Source organism: Dermacentor albipictus, chromosome 1, assembly GCF_038994185.2.
Source record: "Dermacentor albipictus isolate Rhodes 1998 colony chromosome 1, USDA_Dalb.pri_finalv2, whole genome shotgun sequence".
Classification (NCBI taxonomy): Eukaryota; Metazoa; Arthropoda; class Arachnida; order Ixodida; family Ixodidae; genus Dermacentor; species Dermacentor albipictus.
This window is the reverse complement of record NC_091821.1, coordinates 479,979,003-480,001,048: the sequence shown is the minus strand read 5'-3', so window position 1 is coordinate 480,001,048 and position 22,046 is coordinate 479,979,003. Positions and strand designations below refer to the sequence as shown.

Below are 22,046 nucleotides of genomic sequence, written 5' to 3'. Positions count from 1 at the left end.
TATACGTGCTGCTTGCTATTTTAGGTGTTTTACCTCTTTTCAGGGAAGCGCTTCGCATGCACACTATAAGATGTGGAGCACGACTTTCCGCACTTGTATCCCACAAGAACGCCGCTGATAGTCCAAAGCACCGACCGTCACATTTGTTTACATCGGCAGGTAGAGGGACCACTCGTCGTTCACCTGAGATGTAATGCTAGACACTTGTAGGTGACATCAATTAATGCCAGAAGATATCAAAACAGGCAGATTTTGTCCATGTAGGCACCGCGACCACACGACCACACGCCTTCGAAAACAGCGAGCGAGAGACCGTAGTACGGGAGCGTTGTTATGTTGTCTACTTATCATTCTTCGTATTCCCTTCGTGCACACAATATGTTCCGTAACGTAGACACAGATGAGGACCTCACGCGTATGACTGTTCATATAGAAAACGCATGAATTTTCTGGTGGGAACGCTGATGCCAGTATTGACACCATTGGCAGCTGAATGAGGCGGTTGTATAAGCTGCTCTATCAAAGGGGCCTACGTTTGCTGCCCATTTGCGATACGAGGCAATCAGTGCACCTCGGAAGCTAAATAATTAGTGTGCATGACAATGCGTAAAAATACACCCATGTTCGTCGTCGCACTTAATTTAGGGAAGTGCCGGTGAGTGCATCCGACTGCTTTCCGTTGAAAACGGCAGCGTACCGATGCCGATACGACTCCGCGTCGTCGCTTCTCGCTTTGTTTGTGTTCACTGTACGAAATGAGGAACGGTTTGTTTTAAATACGCATGGTCAAAACTGAACTACAGAAGGAGTTTTCTCCATCCTGATGGCTCACTTAGCTTCAGGTGAGTCGATCTAGCAGTAAACACATGAACTACGCAACTGTGACATATGTCTCTTTGATGTTTTCTTGTCGCATCCTGCTTACCGCACAATGTATAACTTAGAATCTGTACGCAATGTGCTGAAACGCGTTAAAATATGCCGCTTATATCTTCAGCGAAAACCTTTCTTCAATTGTATTCTGACCCTCTCCTTATGAAGCCATGGCTACAAAGCAAGGGTTTCTTTGTTCCGTGGTCTGTTAACTCCATCATATGTAAGAAACCTAAAACTATTGAGCTATTATGAATCTTCTTGGATTTCCATGACTCCGTTTTCTTGTGGGATGTTCTCAAACGAACTCTGAAGAAAGAACTGCCGTTAAGTCCTCTCGGTATTCGGTTCTTACCATGCACAGACACAGGGGAAGTGCCGGCTGACATGATGATGCTTTTGTGTATGAGCAGCGTGTGGAAAACGCGTAATGTCAGGAATGCCCACGTAGATGAATGGTCTACGAGGGAACACCTAAACGAAAGTCTTAGGTACACGCGAGGTGCCCTCAAGCACATGATTGAACCGCCAGAGTGGTTTCAGGAGCTTGACAGTTTGGTGTCTGTGATATCCTCTTTGAGGGCCTTTTAAATATGTACAGTTTCTCCAAATGATGTAATATTATTTTTCTGCATCAAGTGACTTTCTTTGTAGGCGTTTACGTGGTGTTGTAATGAAGGTAATAAAGAAAATGGAACCACCGTGGTGAAGTGGTTAGAGTACCTGAGTTGTGAGCGAGTGGACTTGAGTTCGAATCCTATTTTCGGGCAGGTTTTTTTTTCAGCTAAGTAATTTTGTTATTGCGGTATAAATGCCTAATTTCATTAATTCCACCTTTGCGGAGCATTGGAAAGAATTAACATTACTCCCTTGAGGAGCATCGGAAAAGGGCAACTATTAGTCATCGAAGGAGTAAGCGCATGGGGAGTAACAGTTCATATCCCATGTCAGGTAGTCCCCAAAAGGACTAACATCCCTACCCCTTAAGTCCTTTTTTTTTCTTAGAGTGTAAGGTTGTTAGAAACGTCAACCCTCTTTGACGAGTCACTGCCTGCTTTATTACGACATAAAAAAGACAGTGTTTTCTTCTTCAATCACCTCAGCAACGTGGTCCTAGCACTATAGAATACTGAAATCTTCGGCAGATTTCAGCAATTCATACGGCTTTGAACTCGCTGACAGCCGTTACTCCCCAAACAATCCCAACGCTTCGAAAAAAACTTGCTGTACAGTGAAATACTCTAACCTTAAACTGGGTGCGACGACGACGGCGGCGGCGGCGCACACGATGGTAACGATGATGCTTGACTGACTCGCATTTAAGACGGCGAAGGGCTGTATTCGCCATAGGACCGCATAGCTAGCTGTCACTGAATTTTTTTAGGCATGTAGCACAACTGCAGGAGCTCTGCCGCGGCGGTAGCAGCCATTTCCCTTGTATGCCACCACGGTTGCACTGTTGAAAATTTAGTTTGGTTATTACTGACGGCAGTGTTCACCAACTCTGCAGCACTACCTTACTAAATAAAAAAAAAGTTGACAGTCACTTTAGCGCACGCTATAGCGCATGGAGACGAAAGCCAGCGCGCTCTCGAGGCATTCATTAAATTACTCGACATCCTGATTCGAATGCGTTGTTACTTCTTATTACTTGTTTTCCTCCACCAAATGTCGTGGGTTCGAGTGCCTTAATTACATAATTCTTAATTTGCGTTGCCCTAATTAACCTCTCATTAATACCTAAGGTCGTGCGTTCGACTCCCACCAAAGGTCAGGGGCTCCGCCATCAGTGGTGGCACCATCAGTTTTGTTGCCATTGAATTTGGGTGCTACTAAAGGTTGATGGTTCGAGTGCCACCGAAGGTGATAAGTTCGAGTGCCTTAATTAAGTTTGCCTTGGTTAACACCATAGACCGTGAGCTCGGGTGGCTTAATTAACTCCATATTAATTCATTGTACCTTAGTTAACACCAAAGGTCATGGGTTGGACGCCCACCAGTGCTCATGGGTTAGACCATCAATGGTCGCAACATCAATTTTGGTGCCATTGAATTTCGCTCTCCACAAAGGTCGTGGGTCTTAGTTAAATTCGCCTTGATAAACAGCACAGTTAGCGCGGTCAACTCCTGCCAAAGGTCGAGGGTTTGATTCCGTATGAATTTTCGTGCCATAACGCGGACAGCGTAACGTCGGACATAGGATTTTTCATGCCATGAGCCGTCTAAGACTTGAAAGACATTAATTTATGACTGACCCAACAGGTGGCTCAGTTATTCTCAACTCCGGAGCGTTTCCTAAAGGAATCTTGATCAGGAATCAATGAAACCTTGGAGGAGAGGTGGAGGGGGGGTGTGTTCCGCGGTAAGTGTGAAACCTAGTGGACGTGTCCATTTCTGCTGCTGAAGTTCTGATTGGCTGGGCTGGGCGGAAATTGGCGCATACTCAGAGGTATCGGGTTTGTAGGGCACTAAGGTGTCTATATATGATATGGTTGACAAATGTACAATTGGAAAAACGGAGGAAAACCGGTTTTGACTTGCGTAGCAGTTGTAGGCGTAAGTAGCAAAGTGAGAACCAGGTCCCAGTTTGCCTGATTGGACGCAACATGGGTCGCAAGTATCTCTCCCAAAGTCCAATTAAACCACTAGGCCGTTTGTCTGAGGGTGGTAGGTCGTGCTGGTGCGATGGACAATATAGCAATGATGAAGCAGGACTTCAACTTCGTCAGATAGGAAGACACGACCGAAGTCGCTCAGGAGTTCGCATTGGGGGTCATGTCGAAGGATAAACCGGTTAAAAATTAAAGGTGCGACGTACCGTGCTGGGGCAGTGTGCAGTGCGGCAGTTTCGGCTTACCGTGTTAGGGGGTCGACGGCGACGATAGCCTAGCAGTTGCTGCAGTAGGGCATGGCAGGAGTTCATACAGATTAATGCCGACGCGGTCGATTGGACGGGCAGGACAAGGAAGCGACTGTGAAGAAGCGGTCGCAGGATGAGGTTTTTTTTTTTCCTTTGCTGACATGCAGGCCACGCAGGAATAAACAGACAAATGAACGTGTACATTCCACGACAGTAGTACCCATGCCAAACGCGTTCGTAAATCTTGAAGACACCGACGTGACCAAATTGCGGGTCTGAGTGAAAAGCTGCTCATATTTCAGTGCGCAACGTTCGTTGTATGACTAGAAGCGACTTCCCACCATCCGGCGAGTAGCTGCACCGGTATAGGAGGCCGTCACGAATAACAAAGTTCGACGCTTGACGACGCAAAGTCCGATATATCGGAAGTATGGGTGTTTCGGAGATAACGTCAAGAAGTCAAGCGGCTCATGGATCGTTGCACTGCGCTGAGGAGACGCTGTCGATGTCTGAAGAGCACTGCGTGTGTTCGAGAATGGAGAAGGATGCAACCTCGGCAAGGAGAGGCGACCGGAAGAGTGTGTTAGCATCTGCATGCTTGAGGCTCGAACTGTATACAACACGGATTTCGTAGACCTGAATCCGAAAAGGCTAACCTGCAAGGCCACCTGGTGGATCCTTCAATGAAGACAATCAACACAGCACGTGGGAGTCTGGGACAACTTCGAAGGCGCGGTCATATAAATACGGACGAAACTTGGCGAGTCCCCAAACTACTGGAAAGCCTTCTTCCTCGATAACATCACAGTTTGATTCAGCTTTCATGGGCGATCGACTGCCATGTGCGAAGACAAAGTTGGAGAATCCAGGTTTCCGTTGCGAAAGAACTACATCCAGATTGGCACCTCTGGAATCCGTGTGCACTTTAGTTGCAACCATGGAATCGTAATGGCCTAATATAGGGGGAGAAGTAAGGAGTTGGTGCAGAGTGGAGAATGCGTGGTTTCCCTCAGAAGACCACGTATATTGCTGGCGCTGCTATGGAGCTGTCTCAAAGGTGACATAATAGAAGCGAAATTAAGAACCGGCCAAAGTATGAGCAAAGCCCTACGGAGCTCCTGAACTCTTTTCTTCTTCTTCTTTCTTTTCTTTTTTTTTTGTCGTCGGTTTAAGAAAGTTGGCGACAGCACGGAGTTTAGCTGCGACGGGAAGAATACCGTCCTTGGACACAACGTGACCGAGCATCGTCAGCTGCGGCGCAGCGAAGCGGCACTTCTTGAGATTGAATTAGAGCCCAGCATCCTTCAGGCATATCAGGACGTGTTTGAGGCGCTCAGGGGGCGTTGCGAATTCTGGAGCAAAGACGACAGTATCTTCCTACTAGCATATACATATGGACCCCTTCAAATGGCGCAGCATAGACGCCATCATGCACTCGAAGGTGGCAGACGTATTGCAAAGGCCATAAGGTATAACATCAAATTCATATAACCCGTCAGGTGTAACAAAGACAGTCTTGGGGCGATCGACGTCTTTAACGGGTATCTGGGAATACCCTGAATGCAGATATAAAAAATAAAAGTGCCCGCCACCTTTTAAGCAACCAAGGGCATCGTCGATCCGCGGCAGGACGGGATGTGCGTCTTTTCGAGTGATCTTATGAAGGCGCCGGTAATCCACGCAGAAGCGGATTGGACTATCCTTTTTCTTTACATGAACCGCTGGAGAGGCCCATTGACTATGCGACCGTGGGATGACGTCGCGTCGTAGCATGTCGTCGACCTGTTCTGTAATAATGCGGCGTTCTGTGTAGGACACACGATATGGTCTTTGGCGCAGCGATAAGCTAGAGCCAATGTCGATGTGGTGACGAACAGTTGAGCTGCGTCCAAGTGCAGAACGTCGGCAGGATTGAGGAGTTGGCACAGCAGATTGAGAATCTCGGAGCGTTAATGAAGAGTAGAGTCCGTCGGCGATAGATCCATGGAACAGATCGTTAGCTGAGGAGTCAGAAATGATGAGGGCGCTCAACGTAACCAAGTAAGGGTCCAATAAAGCGGCAAAAAAAAAATTCGGCCTTTTTCGAGAGGGTCGAACACGCGACGTGTGTACTGCATTTCCCTTCGACTTGTTCCCGGGGCGCCGACTTGAACACGACCATGTCAGTTTGGTGAAAGTTTTAATTAAATATGGCTGACACCAGAATATGATTTCATTAAACGCACAGGGGTTCCGAAGACCTATAGAACAAGCCGAAATCACCGGCGTGGCCCGCGCTAAAAATTGTGACATACTGTGTTATCAAGGAAAACATTTTTGTCGTCATTGGACATGTTCCTGCTTTCAAATGCACTTTTAACATACACTGGTTTTTTTTCTCTCTTTCGCCACATCACGCTCTCGTGGAGTCAGTATTGTTATCTTCAACAGAGCTCTCTTGCGAGATCATGTTTTTCATAAAGGCAAAGGGCGGTTATTGGCCTTTGTTTGTGTACTAGCTTCATTTATTTTACAAATTTTGTGCATATATGGACCCGCGCAGGACACTAAGTGCAACGATTTTTGTCGTGACCTGGACGTGTATTTCCTGGATGGTCGCCACGTGGTGCTTGTTGGGGATTTTAATTGCGTTTTAGGCACGCGAGCAGATGTGCAAGGCTCGGGATGGGTTCGCCCTGATTGGAACGCACGGGAGTTGCGTCGCCTCGTACAACACTTTTCGTTACTGGATACATTTCTACTTTTTCATGGCTCTTCATTCGTCTGGACGCGGCGACGCGGCTGGTCGTCAAGGAGGTTAGACAGTGCCTATGTGCCAAGCAATTAAGCTCAGTATGTCAGCCGATCCTTAACCTCAGTATGTCAGCCGATACCTTAACCTTTATCTCCTGTTTACATTGCCGATCACAGACCAGTTACGCTTGAAATTTGCTTCCCTGCTTCCTCATCAGTAAAACTTTGGCGTTTCGATGTCCGCGTTCTACTTGACGCCTGCTTGCGGTCCTGTTCGTCAAGAGCCGTGTGCGCCTCTGTTTCTAGATCTTACCCAGAGTCATGGGACGCACTCAAGTTGCAGCGGCGTCTGCAATGTTCAGCTGAAGGAGATGCACTAAGATGACGTATGTCAGAAGAACTGGCGGATACTGCCACGAAGCTCCGTATTACCCTTCGGGTCAATCAATTGACTCCGTTGATGCGGTCATGGCAGAGTGAGCTACGGAGGCCTTTCCAACGCCTCATCGCAGCGTCGTCTTTGTGAGCTGCTGCTTGGCGTTGCAGACGTAATCCGTCTGCAAACCCTGAAGTTCTGCGCTTTGCCAGAAACTCGCTTTTTAGACAGCCGAATGCATTCGGGTCTGAGGCCCCAAGATCACTTCTTGTTGCGCCGCCTCCTGCGCGTGCGCGTGATTATTCGCTCTTTGTAACACATTTGGAAAACATGGCGCGTAAGACTATGCAAATAGATTCTGGTTTTCGAGGATCTCATACAATGCTTAATAGGCTGCCTCAGGCTGCATCGTCTTCGTGCACGACCATCAGCTGATGAGGTGAAGGCAGCATTATCTTCCATGGAGCCTGGCCCGGCCCCAATGCCGGACGGGTTACCCAATGAGTTTTATCTAACGTTCTGGGAGGATATTGGTGCCACTTTCCTAACTGCTATGAGCTGCTGCCTTGAGAACTTTGAATTCCCGGCTAGTTTTCGCGACAGGCTTATGGTACTGCTACCTAAGCACTATTCATCATCTGTTCGTCATGAGGAAGGGAGGCCAATCACGCTTCTCAATGTTGACTACAAAAGCTTCACAGTTGTTGTTACTCGACGCTTGGAAAGCCTGATGCCTTCATTACTAGGACACCACCAGGCACGCTCGGTCCCTGGCAGAGAGATACACAATCTCTAGTTCGTTACGCGTGACATAATGACGCGCACGCTGACCAGGTCAGTACGAAGTCTCTTTGTTCCACTAGATCAAGGAAAGGCATACGATCTCCTTGGTATCCCAACGGTGCTGACCTCGTTCGGATTGTCATGAAATTTTGTTGAACGTAATAGGAATGCCTATTCAAATATCCGGAGTACATAATTTCTTGATGGCGGTGGAAGTGCACCATTTCATATCACTCATGGTGTTCGTCAGAGGTGCCCTCTGTCCCCAGTACTATTTGTGCTCAACCTGGAGTCATTTCTGCACACAGTACTGAGAGATATTGCTACGGAACAGCCACCACAGTTTAGCTGCACTGAGGAGAAAGAAGACGACGTGTGTGCCGGCTTGATATAGCGTCGCCATTTTGGGCTCCGTTAGCTTCCTTGTAAATAAATTGTAAATAGCATTCAGCTTCAGCTACACGTAACATTAATTTGGTGGAGGTGGACGTTCCCCGTACCCGTCATGGAGCTTCGCAGCGGTCGCAACGGCGACAATGCAACTTCGGCTCCTGCTGGCGGCACTTCATCTACGCAGGCGTCTTCGCCTGCAACCCCGACCTACGTCGCCGTTTCCCCACCTCGAGATCCTGGTGTTTTCTTCGGAGTCGGCAGTCCTGATGACGACTGGCTCCGCTTATACGAACGTGTCAGCACCAGTCACAGGTGGGATCCGACTATTATGCTTGCCAACGTTCTTTTCTACCTCGACGGAGCTCCACTGGCGTGGTTCCAGACTCACGAAGAGGAGATATCGAGCTGGGATCTCTTCAAAGACAAGCTCCGCGACCTTTTTGGCAATCCGTTTGGTCGACAAGCCAATGCCAAGAAAGCCCTTGCCACACGTGTACAGACGTCGACCGAGTCCTACGTGTCGTACATTCTCGACGTCTTGGCCCTTTGTGCCAAGGCTGACCCGTACATGTCTGAGGACTATAAGGTTAACCACGTCCTCAAAGACATTGCTGGCGACGCCTTCAATTTACTGGTGTTTACAAACGTCACCAGCATCGATACTATCCTCAAGGAGTGCCGCCGTCTCGAGCATGCTAAAAGCCGCCGGGTATCCCAGCACATCACGCGACTTCCCAACACAGCCGCTACGTCATCCTGTGACGACCTCCTCCACCAGCCGTCACGATGTGACAACTTGACCCGCATCATTCGTCGTGAGGTCGAAGCGGCACAACCGGCGGCCCCTTCATTCCCGTTACCTGATCATTCTCCGGTGACAATCTCCTTGATCCAGGCCGTCGTCCGTCAAGAGTTGTCCACCGTCGGCCTGCAATACATTCGTTCCGTACGCTCAGAACCTCTTTCTCCACGCCCGTCCCCACCCCGCTCTTCTTACTCCTTTTATGGACAGCGCAACCCCTCCGAATGGCGAACCGTGGGCGACAAGCCGATCCGTTTTACCTGCCGACGCATTGGACATGTCGCTCGCTACTGCCGCAGCAGCTGGACTTCTCCGACGCGCTATTCTTCTGATTACCACCCTCGACCCTCTAGCGCGTCCTTTTCCTTCGCTCCTGCTATGCCCGCCCCATCATCTGACCCTGCGACATCTTTGACACGACTACGCTACTCCCGCTCGCCTTCTCCCTGCCGCCGCCAATCTCGCTCTCCCGCGTCACGCCGCACCCCCGACCGGAAAACTAGACAGTGCAGCTTCTGGAGGTGAAGCTGCATTGATGACATTGGCACGAAATCCTCGTTTCACCTTGCCCACGAACAAGAATCTTTTGGACGTTCTCATCGACAATGTTCCTGTGTGCGCGTTGATTGACACCGGGGCGCATGTGTCAATTATGAGTGCTGCCCTTCGCCGTCGGCTCAAGAAAGTCCTGACGCCTGCCCCGAACCGAGTTGTACAACTCGCCGACGGAGGGACTGTCCCTATTGTTGGAATGTGTTCTGCCCGACTCACCATTGCTGAGAGACACACCGTCGTTCTCTTCACCGTCATCGAGCATTGCCCTCACGAAATCATTCTCGGTCTGGATTTTCTTGCCAATCATTCTGCCCTCATTGACTGTTCGGCCAGCTCACTTCGCCTTGACTTGCCTCTTCTTGCCGACCCGCCTCCAAGCCATTTAAGCTGCATGGATTTCATTCGCCTACCGCCTCACTCTGTGACACACGTCGACTTGTTGTCCGCACCAGCTGTACATGACGGCAATTACGTGGCCGCATCTATTCCGGCCGATATGCTTACACATGGTGTTACCGTGCCGCACACTGTGCTGAAAATTACTAGAAACCGCACCTGCCTTCCCCTTGTCAATTTCGCGCTAACCGCGCAAGTTCTGCCTCAGGGGATCTCCTTGGCTATAATTAGCACTTTGCAGGATGATGAGGTCGAGCCATTCACAGTGGAAGATCGTTACAGCTCAGCCCATACCGTGACGTCATCGCAAGGTACTGACGTCGACATTGAGAAGATGGTTTCTTCTCACCTGCTCAAGCTGAAGCTCTTTGCCGCGTTCTTGAAGGCTACCACGACATTTTTGACTTTGACAATCGACCCTTAGGTCAAACGTCCGTCGTGACCCATCGCATAAATACTGGCGTTGCGAACCCTATTCACCGACGTCCATATCATGTTTCTGCGTCGGAGCGAGCTGTTGTCCAACAGGGAGTCAAAAAGATGCTTGCAAAGGACATTATCGAGCCTTCCTGTAGTCCCTGGGCGTCTCCCGTCGTACTTGTCAAAAAGAAGGATGGAACGTGGCGCTTTTGCGTAGATTATCACCACCTGAACAAAATCACAAAAAAAGGACGTGTACCCTTTGCCACGTATTGATGACGCTCTAGACTGCCTGTACGGTGCCACCCATTTTTCTTCTATCGACTTACGGTCCGGCTACTGGCAGATATCCGTCGACGACATGGACCAAGAGAAGACTGCATTTGTTACCCCTGACGGCCTTTATTAGTTCAAGGTGATGGCTTTCGGTCTCTATAACCCGCCCGCCACCATCGAACGAATGATGGACTCTTTGCTTCAGGGGTTCAAGTGGTCCACCTGTTTGTGCTATCTGGACGACGTCATCGTTTATTCGCCCACATTCTACACGCATCTAGACCATCTTTCAGCGATTCTTGACGTGTTCCGCCGCGCCAGTCTCCAGTTGAACTCTTCAAAATGTCACTTCGCTCGCTGCCAAATCGCCGTCCTTGGACACCTCGTGGACGCCAGAGGCGTTCGACCCGATCCGGACAAAATTCGCGCTGTTAGGAATTTTCCTGTTCCGAAGTCTACCAAGGACGTTCGTAGTTTCGTAGGGCTGTGCTCCTATTTCCGACGCTTTGTGAAGGATTTTGCCACCATCGCACGTCCCCTTACCGACCTCTTGAAGAAAGACTCCCCTTTTTCTTGGGGTCCTGACCATGCAGCATCTTTTTCGCAGCTGACTACTTTCCTTACCACGCCTCCAATTTTGGCCCACTTTGACCCGTCTTCCTCAACGGAAGTTCGAACTGATGCCAGTGGTCACGGCATAGGAGCAGTGTTAGCACAACGCCAGCGTGGACCTGATCGCGTTATAGCCTATGCCAGCCGACTCCCATTACCCGCCTAGCGCAATTATTCAATCACAGAGCGCGAGTGCCTCGCTCTTGTGTGGGCTGTTGCGAAGTTTCGTCCATACTTGTACGGACGCCCCTTCTGTGTCATCACTGATCACCACGCTCTCTGCTGGATATCCTCGCACAAGGACCCCACGGGACGACACGCTCGCTGGGCGTTACGCCTGCAAGAATATACGTTCTCTGTGGTATATAAGACGGGACGCTTGCACCAGGATGCCGATTGTTTGTCCCGCTACCCCATCGACGAGCCGGCTGTTGCGGACGCCACCACTTGCTTTTCTCTGTGTCCCAGTTGCTTCAAATCGGCAACGAGCAATGCCGCGATCCTTCCTTACGAGCCCTCATCGACCGTCTGGAGTCAACTCCTGGCGACGCCTCTCTCCGGATGTTTCTCCTTAAGGAGGGGGCATTGTACCGCGGCAATTTCGATCCATACGGCCTTGACCTTCTGCTCGTCATTCCATCGCACCTGCGTTCGACTGTCCACCAGTACCTTCACGACACTCCCTTGGCAGGACACCTGGGCGTCTTCCGCACATACGACCATGTGCGCCGTCGATTCTTTTGGCCGGGTCTCGCCCGCTCCTTGCGGCGCTACGTCGCCGCTTGTGAGCTCTGTCAGCGCCGGAATAAGCCCTCCACTCCTCCAGCTGGATGTCTCCAGCCGATCGATATCCCACCCGAACCCTTTTTCCGTGTTGGGCTAAACCTTCTTGGAACATTTCCTCTCTCGGGCTCCGGAAATAAATGGGTCGCCGTCGCTACTGATTATGCTGCGCGGTACGCAATCACCAGAGCCCTCCCGACAAGTACTGCTACTGACGTTGCTGACTTTCTTCAGTATGATATCATTTTAGTGCACGGTGTTCCGCGCCAATTACTCACTGACCGTGGCCGCAGCTTTCTCTCGGCAGTCGTCGAGGACATCCTCCGCTCCTGCTCGACAAAGCACAAGTTCAGCACGTCCTACCACCCACAGACCAACGGCTTCACGGAGCGCCTCAACCGGACCATCACCGACATACTTTCGAAGTACGTTGCGACCGACCACCATGACTGGGATCTTCACTTACCATATGTGACGTTCGCGCACAATTCATCGCGTCACGACACCGCCGGCTATTCACCATTCTATCTCCTATATGGCCGAGAACCCGCGTTGCCCTTGGACACTTTGCTGCCCTCGGCCACACGTTCAGCCACTGAATACGCCCGCGACGCGATCGCAGACGCCGACCACGCGCGCCAGCTCGCCCGCACCCGTTTCGAGGCCTCACAGGAACATCAGAGACGCCTCTATGATTGCCACCATCGCGACGTGCACTTTTCTCCGGGTTCTCTGGTGCTTCTCTGGTCACCCATTCGACGTGTGGGCCTTTTCGAAAAGCTGCTGTCGCGCTACACTGGCCCTTACCGTGTGGTGCGCCAAGTGACAGATGTCACATATGAAATCCTCCCCGCCGACCTCTCAGCGTCATCATCAGCTGCAAGTGACATCGTTCACGTGGCGAGACTAAAACCATACCACACACCTTTCACCGCGGATGTGTAGATTAAGCATCGGGACGGTGCTTCTACAGCCGGGGGTGATGCTACGGAACAGCCGCCACAGTGTGGCTGCACTGAGGAGAAAGAAGACGACGTGTGTACCGGCTTGATATAGCGTCGCCATTTTGGCCTCCGTTAGCTTCCTTGTAAATAAATTGTAAATAGCATTCTGCTTCAGCTACACGTAACAATATCCTTATGTGTGCGGTCTCCCACTACCTCATAGCGGTGTTGTGAAGCTGGCAGCCTTCGCCGATTACATCACATCGTATCTCAAGAATGAAGACAGCTTATTTCGTAGCCTTCGAATTTTTACTGATTGCGGAAATATGTCAGGTGCTGCGCTAAATTTTTCAAAATGTCGGTTCCCCACAAACACGCCAAAGCTCCTTTTTTTCCTCTTCAAAAGAGCGATTCTATTCGTATTTTAGGCCTTGATTACACCTGCGATGGCATATCAGGCTGTGTGGCTCTCAATTTTTGAATATGTAAGGCGAAATATTCAAAATTTTCAACGGTTTGATGTACCCTTGCTAGAAAGAGGGTACTTAGCACAGTCTGTATTTTGCGGCCGTGTGTGGTACGTTTCTCATGTTGTACAGCCACCATTGTGGATAACTAGGTCATTGCAGTCCCTTCGTTCGTTCTTCTGGTCTGGCAGTACAGAACTGGCCTGTCGCGCGGCGCTTGGGCAACCACGCTCTTGAGGTGGGTTCGCTTCACATCCGTGTCTGTCCGCTGCCGACTGCTTGCTCTGCGATTTCTCATCTGCCTGTTACAGCATGATCAGTGTCCCGCGCTCGTACTCGCCTCCCATTTCCTTGGCACAATAATTCCTTTACCGGGCGTACACTTAAATCGTGCACCGCAAGTGTTCAACGCACGTGCATTTTACTCAACGGCCGTGGCATTTTATCGCCACGTACAACAGGTATGTCCTGATGTAGACGTTCTCGAAAACCGCGTTGTGGATACAATGTCAGCCATACTGCTTCCTCTTGTTTCCCCAGCACGCCATGCATGCTCAAATAATGTGTCGCGAGGTGCGATAACGGCGTCATCTCTGCCAGGCCACCTACGCGACTTCATGTGGCGTCTAGGGTGGTAAGTGCTCCCGACCCGTGACAGACTAGAGCGGTGGGACATAGTCCTGTCTTAGCTGCATCCCAATTGCCCCCTTCAATAAGCCAAGAAGCATGTGCTGCTGCAATGCGTAGGGTATTTTGGAGGTCCGTGCATGCTGGTTTCTGTGGCCTTAGAGTGAACCGCTTTATAACACCTGGTCGCTGCTCACATGGCCCCTTTGCGCAGCTTTTAATTGCTGCGAGGCAGTTGCCGCGGTACATCGTCACCGCGCTCTGTTTCCACTTCTGGAGAGGCTCTACTTTGAGCTGCTGTCGTTTCTGTCAGAGGAGTTGTTCTTTCTTGGGAAAGAGAAGTTCCTTCGACAGTGGTCGTACCGTTTCCTGTCAGGGGCTGAGGTACGCGTATGGCTTAATTTTCGACCAGCCTGGTTCTTGTAGCCAGGCCATCAAACGTATTCACTGAATATACAAGTATGTAGGTGCCCGTGATTTCTGTGTGCTCTCATATGCATAATCGTCTTTGTATATACACATCTTATAGCATCGCTACAAAACTATGTAAAGTCACATCATTGTACATAACCATTGTGTACTATACACCACCTATACATTGAGCACCTATACAACGAACGCCTCTAGAACGTAATGACCTGTATAAAAGAGGAATAACTTTGTCCCTGTTCTTGTGTGAGCTGTGCACTGCGCGATCTCCACAATAAAGTAACCTGTATAACGAAGGATTGCGGAGACCGTAAGCACTTCATTATAAAGGTGTTCGACTGTATACACACTTCTTTGACACGACCGACACGCATACGTCGTGTTCCACATAGCACGAGCTAGAGCAATTGTGTGCGCTCTAGCATCCGTTCGGCCACTAGAATGAATTATTCTTCCTTGAGTAACGAGCTGGAGCGCGTTAGTTAGTCTCTCTCACCACGTGGCTCTGTTAATATGGACCCCCGCCTTCGGGGTCCCCTCTCATTCTCCAGACATTTCCTCGTAGCAGAATTCTACCGAGACGCTGCGAGACATTGTACCACGTTCGGGTTCAACCCAGACTGTACCGTTTCTTCCTGGAGTAACAAAATCATCCACGATTACGATACTCTCTAATGCAAAATGTACACACGTTTTAATTTCGCAATATATTGGCTCGCGCGGACAATCTGTCTCGTGCGCATATTGCAAACGAAGCGACGTGTGGCGCCACTAGCTCGCTAATAAGGAGATAGCGAGAGGCAGCAGGTGGATGACCCGTATGGCCGCAATACCCAGCGCTCATCGCAGACAGACCTCCGCTCATGCAGCGCTTTGTTTCCATATATGGAATCTGTGGACATTCTCGCGCCATGCCATCGGTGAACACACGACGGCGCGCTACTCTGGCACCATCTCGTAGCGGTCGTCGTCGCAGAGCCCGTCTTGCGCGGCACTGCGCTTTCCTTCTCATGTGTTCCCCATACCCTCCCCTCCGCTTTCCTCCTTCCGCTCTTTTCGCTGTAGACGTCTTTCCTGTCCCGCTGGGCTCCACGTTCGCTCTTTCATCCTGCGTTGTGCTCGTTCGCTCGGTTACGCCGACGTTCAACGCAGGAACGGGAACCTAAGAGCTCCGCTCTAAAATTGTGCGCACAAAAAAAGGAGACATAGGTTTTTTTTTTTTCTTGAGCTGCCTCGCCGATCGCACGTCTGTCGGTAATTTCCCTTTCTCTGTTCGTGCAAAGTATCTTTATCTTTTCAATGCCTAGTCATTGTTAATGTAGTAGAAACAAATCCAATCTTCAGTCATGGGACCATTTCACACAGCTAAGCGCTTGGTGAACCGTCAGTTGCGGCAAGTGTTAACATGCCGGTGCGTTTGCATTCGCTGTCGATGCAAAGCAAATAGTCATGTGATGGACGAAACCAGAATTGGGAAGCATGAGGAAGGAAAATGTACGCTAAAAGGAAGACTGATGGACTAATAAGATTACAAAATGGCGTCCACAAATCTGATTGTTCACCTTCGTAGCTCAAGCTACGGAGCCGTTGCAGCTGCCGAGACGAATACAGGCGACTCCCATGGGAATCGAAGCTCTTGCGCATGAACGGATCCTTATTATTGTTAACTCTACTAGACCATAGCAAAGTGGCGTAGGAAATGTAGAGTGCTCAGAGATTTAAAGGCAATACTGGTAGCACGCGGCTGCCACCAATTTCTTTTTGGCGCCCCTTGATGAGCACTAGGGGATCAGCGTGGTGCAGCGAAGTGGGACATGGGACACAGAAAAATGAGGACAAGCGCTGTGTCTCTTGTCCCGCATCGCGCTGCACCACACAGTCTCATGCAAAACCAACTAGCCCAAACCATCACCCTTCTAAAAAACTAGGCGATCGCTGTGCGACCAAATGCAGTCACAATACGTCGCAACGGTTCACGTTTTCACTGTATACCACGGTGCATCAGCTTCGTGTCCCTGCAGCGCTTACAGTCGGTGCAAAAAGCGCCGGCCACCATGCGCTTCGAGTATCGCGTTTCAATTGCTGAACATTGTGCGTACAGTTGCCTAGAGATCGCGCGCATCATATCTTTGCGCCGTTCTATCTGGTGAAGCCACGATGAAAAAACCATTGAAGTGAATGGCCTAAGAAGCTACTGTCATGGTTCAGTAACTGTTTGAGCACGCGAAAACGCAGCATGTTTCATCAGAATTCGTTTCACTTTGTATTTTATTTCGACAACGCAAAACAGAAAAAATATCATGAGCCATTCCACTCTGTGAAGATGGCTGACCAGCGAAACTCTTAAGCACACGACACGGAGGTGAAACCTAATTTTGAACAAAGGTACGAACTCATTTATTATCTCGACGAGTGGTCATCGTGAAGAAAGGTACGCACACTCATTTATTGTCTTGATCGGTGGTCATTATTTCACTCGCAACTGCAATCACTTTATTTGACAACGTCAAATCGATGCATGTACGACGCTGGGTCGTCGGTTAGGCAGCATCGGTGTGGCATCCCAAGGAATACATCTGCAACATGGAATGAGTAAACCGCTTACTTTTCGGTACCAGCACCTCCACATTGAAATCACGAACAACGACAGCAGTCGTGTCGTCGCACTTAATTCACGCGAAGTGAATAGCCATGAACTTACGGGACTATGAGTCATTGTATGTTTTGCTTGCTTACAGGAGTATGAGCCATTGCTCGCGGGAGAATGAGTCATTGAGGATGACAGTTTTCGACATGCTGTTCTGTATGTTGTATGTGTGATTAGAAAGAATTTTAGCACAGTTCGCTTCACATTGCTGAGTGCTTGTAACCTCTGCCTTACGGGGTTATGAGCCATTGCATTTTGTGCTTGCCTACGGGAGCATGAATGCTTACGGGGGCATTAGCCATTCATGATGATTGTTTTTCTTCACGGAGAAAAAAAAATTAGTGGAGCCCTAGCCATATAAAGCTTCGCTATAAAAAAGGGGACGTAATAAATCAACGTAGCTGGCGGCAGTGCCTGCTGAGCCCGGCCCAGCCGTCACAATCCATTACATTCGTGGCGGCGCCGCATGAAGGCGCCACGGTCCAAACTCTCCCCGCGCTTGGTGCCCGCGGCGGAGCGCGCCGGAGTAAAGGACAGCCGGTGGTGGTGACGCCTGCTGGGTCGCATCGGCTGGCATGCTCAACGGTAGCGCGCGGGATCGGAGTTCCAGGGCGCAGGCGTTGTGGATACCCCGCACCTCCACCACTTCAAATGAGGTTTATTGGACGTGGGCCGTGAATCGAGAAAGGTCCCCAGCGAACGGCACTGGTTCAGTTCAAGTACTGTCTCGTGCACTACATTGGCGATGCTGCTTGCTCTTCGGCTGTCTTCCTCTTCTTCAAGACATTAGCAATGATTTACCTTTCGAAAAGCCAAACCGACAGCAACAAACTCGGAACAGCAGGAGCTCACAATGCAACACATTGTTTTTAGATTCAAGTTTACTTTCCACCGACTTTGAGGTTAACTATTCCACTTGCTTCTAAATAAGCTTGCTTTAAAGGGGTGGAGACATCAAAATTTTCGTTCATGCGTTTGTTGATTCAAACGTTGCGTCATGCTTCAGGGAGCACGATACACATAGCAGGATTCATATATATCCGATAAATAATTTAATAATAGCATTATTATATCGAGCGATTTCGGTTTCGGTTTCTGGGCTCCGGGGATGCTATGACGTCACAGAGGAGGAAACGCAACATGGCTTGGTCACGTGAGCCACAAAAAAATAGTGACGTAAAACTATGCTGCGTCGTCTGCTCGCTCATACGCGTGCTCTGCCAGCAGAGGTCAACTGGCGATTCGAAGTGCATGTCGCGATTATTATAATTATTGCGAAGAGCGACAACAACGGTAAGAAAATATTGCGGCTTGTGAGAGTCGGTGATTCATTCCGAAGCGCCGTAAGCTTTAGCTTCGAAGTGAACCGGAAAAGGCCTAGCCACGATATCGGCGGCGCCGAACGATCAGAGGCGGTGAAGCTGCCGTCGGTGCACAGAGTGACCACTCCTCGGACGCTGATTGGCCGCTTCGCCGTACGGCTGCCGCACAAATAGGTCTCGGGTCCGTGCTCTCTACAGCTAGGAAATCTCGCCGTTCGCGAGCAAAACCGCCATCGCACGGGGGCCCGCGAACGGGAAACGGCGTGCGGCGAGTTTCCGGGCCGGTAACGTGGACGGGCCTTCACATTGAGAAAGGCCAAGCGAAGGAGAGACCGCTCCGAGCTGCCGACTATGCGACTATGCGAGGAGAGAAGCGGACAACACGAACGCCGCATATCCTGGTCCCTTTCGGAGTCGGCCGGCTATTGTTTTACACTCAAACGTGCAAAGGCCCGTAGGCACGGCAACTCGCTGCACGCAGTTTGCCATTCGCGGGCCGCCGGGCGGCGTTCGTGTTGTCCACTTCTCTCCTCCTGTGTCCATGTCTGCACGCCTTACCCCTTCTTTGCATTAAGAAAGGATTTCTATATGCCTGTAGCTCGGTCATAGTGGAGGCTATGCTCGGTCGCTCGGCTCAGCAGGCTCCGTAATTGGCATTTCATCGCTACTCATCATACGTCACGTTTTTGTGCTGGTGTGCTATGACGTCAATATTTTCGTTCCTCCTCTGTGACGTAGACGCTGCCGCGCTAGCGATGGGTCTCGACTACGAGAAGGAGTTTTTAATGACTTTTTGGAGCTGAATTAAAATTACTTTGAAATGTTTGCAGCGTTTGATACCTCGTTCTGGGTGTCCTTGCATACGGAAGCAGCCTACAACATGCTTTTTATAGCCTCGAAATTTGGTGTCCCAACCCCTTTAAGGAAATGTTTTTCTGGTGTCCTTTCACTAATAAAAGACATCCATGGGTGTGGTAGGTGACCTACGAGGGAAGGTTTCTTGGCATTTTACTTGTAGTGCGATATATAAGTTGCGCTTCAGCATTACTGTGAGGATGCAACAGAACCGCGATTCAGTGGAACCGCCGGCATTGAAAGGTATACACAGGGTGCCTACCAACCGAGAAAACCACGAAAACAGGGAAATCTCAGAGCGTGTGTATGGTCTGGAAATACTCAAGTAATTTGTTCTTCTATAAGGGAAAATGAAGGGAGCGAAAGTCGCGGTAATACTGACTGGAATAACAGAGTGCAATGAATGAATGATTCGTCTTTTGACGCCGTGTCGTCCACTGGAGGAGTTTCCATTGTACAGTCAATGTCCGACTTCCAAACGTCCGATAAGTCGGACGGCTTCGCGGCACCACCACATACCCCCTACAGTGAATATATAAAAACGTCTGAAATTTCGGAAGCAAGAACCCTTTGCCGTCAGATATTCCGGAGTTCTTTCCGTGACTGGAGATCCGAAATGGGATTAGTCAAAGCTACTACCACCGCCATTTTGATTACCTCACCGCTTCAAAGAAGTATAGCGGTGAAGCATAAAAAGAATGGAATGGGACAATTGTCACGGGACATAGTATGTATTGCATACACACGCGGGCACCTGTCATCTCTCGTCACAGTACGAGCACCGATATGCCTAATAAGTGTACTGGCAATCCTTCAGAGCTTTTTCGGACGTGCCTGTGGCGATTTGAGTCCTTCAGGGCAGTGAAATACATGCATTCATTTTTATTGTAATAGCGATTGTATGGACACTCCAGGCAGATTTCCGCCGTCGCTGTGGGGTTCCAAAATCGTCGCCGCGCGCCGTATTTTGTATATGCAAGTAAAAGCATACGAAACCCGCCGTGGTTGCGCAGTGGCTATGGTGTTGGGCTGCTGAGCACGAGGTCAGGGGATCGAATCCTGGCCACGGCGGCCGCATTTCGATGGGGGCGAAATGCGAAAACACCCGTGTACTTAGATTTAGGTGCACGTTAAAGAACCCCAGGTGGTCGAAATTTCCGGAGTCCTCCACTACGGCGTGCCTCATAATCAGAAAGTGGTTTTGGCACGTAAAACCCCATAATTAATTAAAAGCATACGAAGGTGAGGTGGCGACGATCACGGCTCAATTTCGAGCACGCAACGGCGGAAAGCGGGGACGAAGCGCGCCGCCTTCCGTTGCGCGCAAAGCTTCGGGGGGAGGGCAGGGTGGGGGGAGCGTTTACTGCGGGCGGCCCGGGCTGCGGCACGCGCTCGGCGGAACCGCCGTCTTCAAAGTCATCTACGACGGGCAGAGAGTCCGCGTTGCGCCGTGTTTTCGCGTTGATGCGAGCGGCTGCGCGAAGGTCAATTCGCTCGCTGCTGCTGCCGCCTTTCCTCACTGCAGCGTTTTGACAGCGAGTTTCCGCGGTCATCCAGTGAGGTGTTCCTGTTGGCTTGTGCGCGCATGATACCAGGCTTGTTAATGTAATAGTATGCTTATATTTACAAGTTTAAAAGGCCGCTAAGACTACTATCCTTACTTCGCATAGCGGTCCACTAATTTTCTATCACAATTGATGCGTCGCCTTTCGAGCTAAACCGGGACTTTTTTTCGAACTGCCCGAGTTTCCGGATCTTTTCGAAGTCCCTATGGAGTCCGAAAAATCGCACGTTGACTGTACAACTTACCCAAAGGATGCTTCAAATGGTCCGTGTCGCTAACACGTATCGGAAGGAGGACGAGAACAGAAAGGACCTGCGCACTGAGGAATAAACGGGAAAAGATGCGAATCCAACTTCTTTGAAGGAGCTTGAGATCAAAAAACGGTGTTGGCTGAGGACAAGACGCAGGTTTCCCTCACCCACACTTAAATAAACTCTTTCAAGCAGTGAAACGCAACACTAAGGCATTGTGCTCGGGCTGAGGGTATGTAAGGAGAGGAGGTTGATTTACCAGCTGTTGAGAGAGAATCCCACTTGTAAAGTCTCGGCCTCATACCAATCTGCTTGCTATCAGTTGACAGATATAGCTTATATTCAAACAGATTTGCTTCTGCATACATCTATTTTTATTAGTATTTGTGAATGTTCCAATATGATTTACAATGGTCTTACCATTGTTTTTCGAAGATATTTATTCGTTATGCATTTTATTAACCCCTCCTTTCTGTTTCGTTTTGAATAAGTACTGTTCCTTACTGGTGAAACTGGATTAAATCATTCTTCTTATCCTTGAGCATGCTTACTAGGGAGTGACAGCACCGGGCAACACAGTGCCAGCCCGTCTTGACATAAAACAAAGTTCTGTGTCACTCATGGAATTTCGCAAAGGCACTCGTGGAAAACCTGGAAGACTAAGGGAGTTTGGAAATGACAACTTGGTAGATGTCCTAATACAGGAAGCTATGCTTTATAAGCGTCTTGCGCTGCCACAAAAGGGCAACGAAAGTGCCACGAAAATTCATTTTTGCATACATTTTTTTTTATCTCACATTGCTCCTACATCAACATGTTTAGAACTTTTTGTCAACAGAACTTATTCTTCCAAGACTATTTGCAACATTCTTAATATTATACAAAAAGCACAAATTCGCAAACATCATAGAAAATTCGGGACAGTTGGAAGGTATGAGTTTACTCACAGTGATTATACATGAAAGGTGTTACCTAAAGAGGCTCAAATTCTGTATTTTGTACCTGTAAATACAGTGCTGACATACATTTGAGTGCAGCAGGTGTAGCATTCAAATTTGATGGTGAGGTAATAATGTGTC

General features: G+C 49.5%; 1 protein-coding gene across 3 annotated transcripts in view; it reads left to right on the top strand.

Annotated features, from left to right (window-relative positions):
• Positions 1-22,046, top strand: part of CROT (Carnitine O-octanoyltransferase) — a 150,765-nt gene that overhangs the window by 5,011 nt on the left and 123,708 nt on the right. The window lies entirely within an intron of this gene.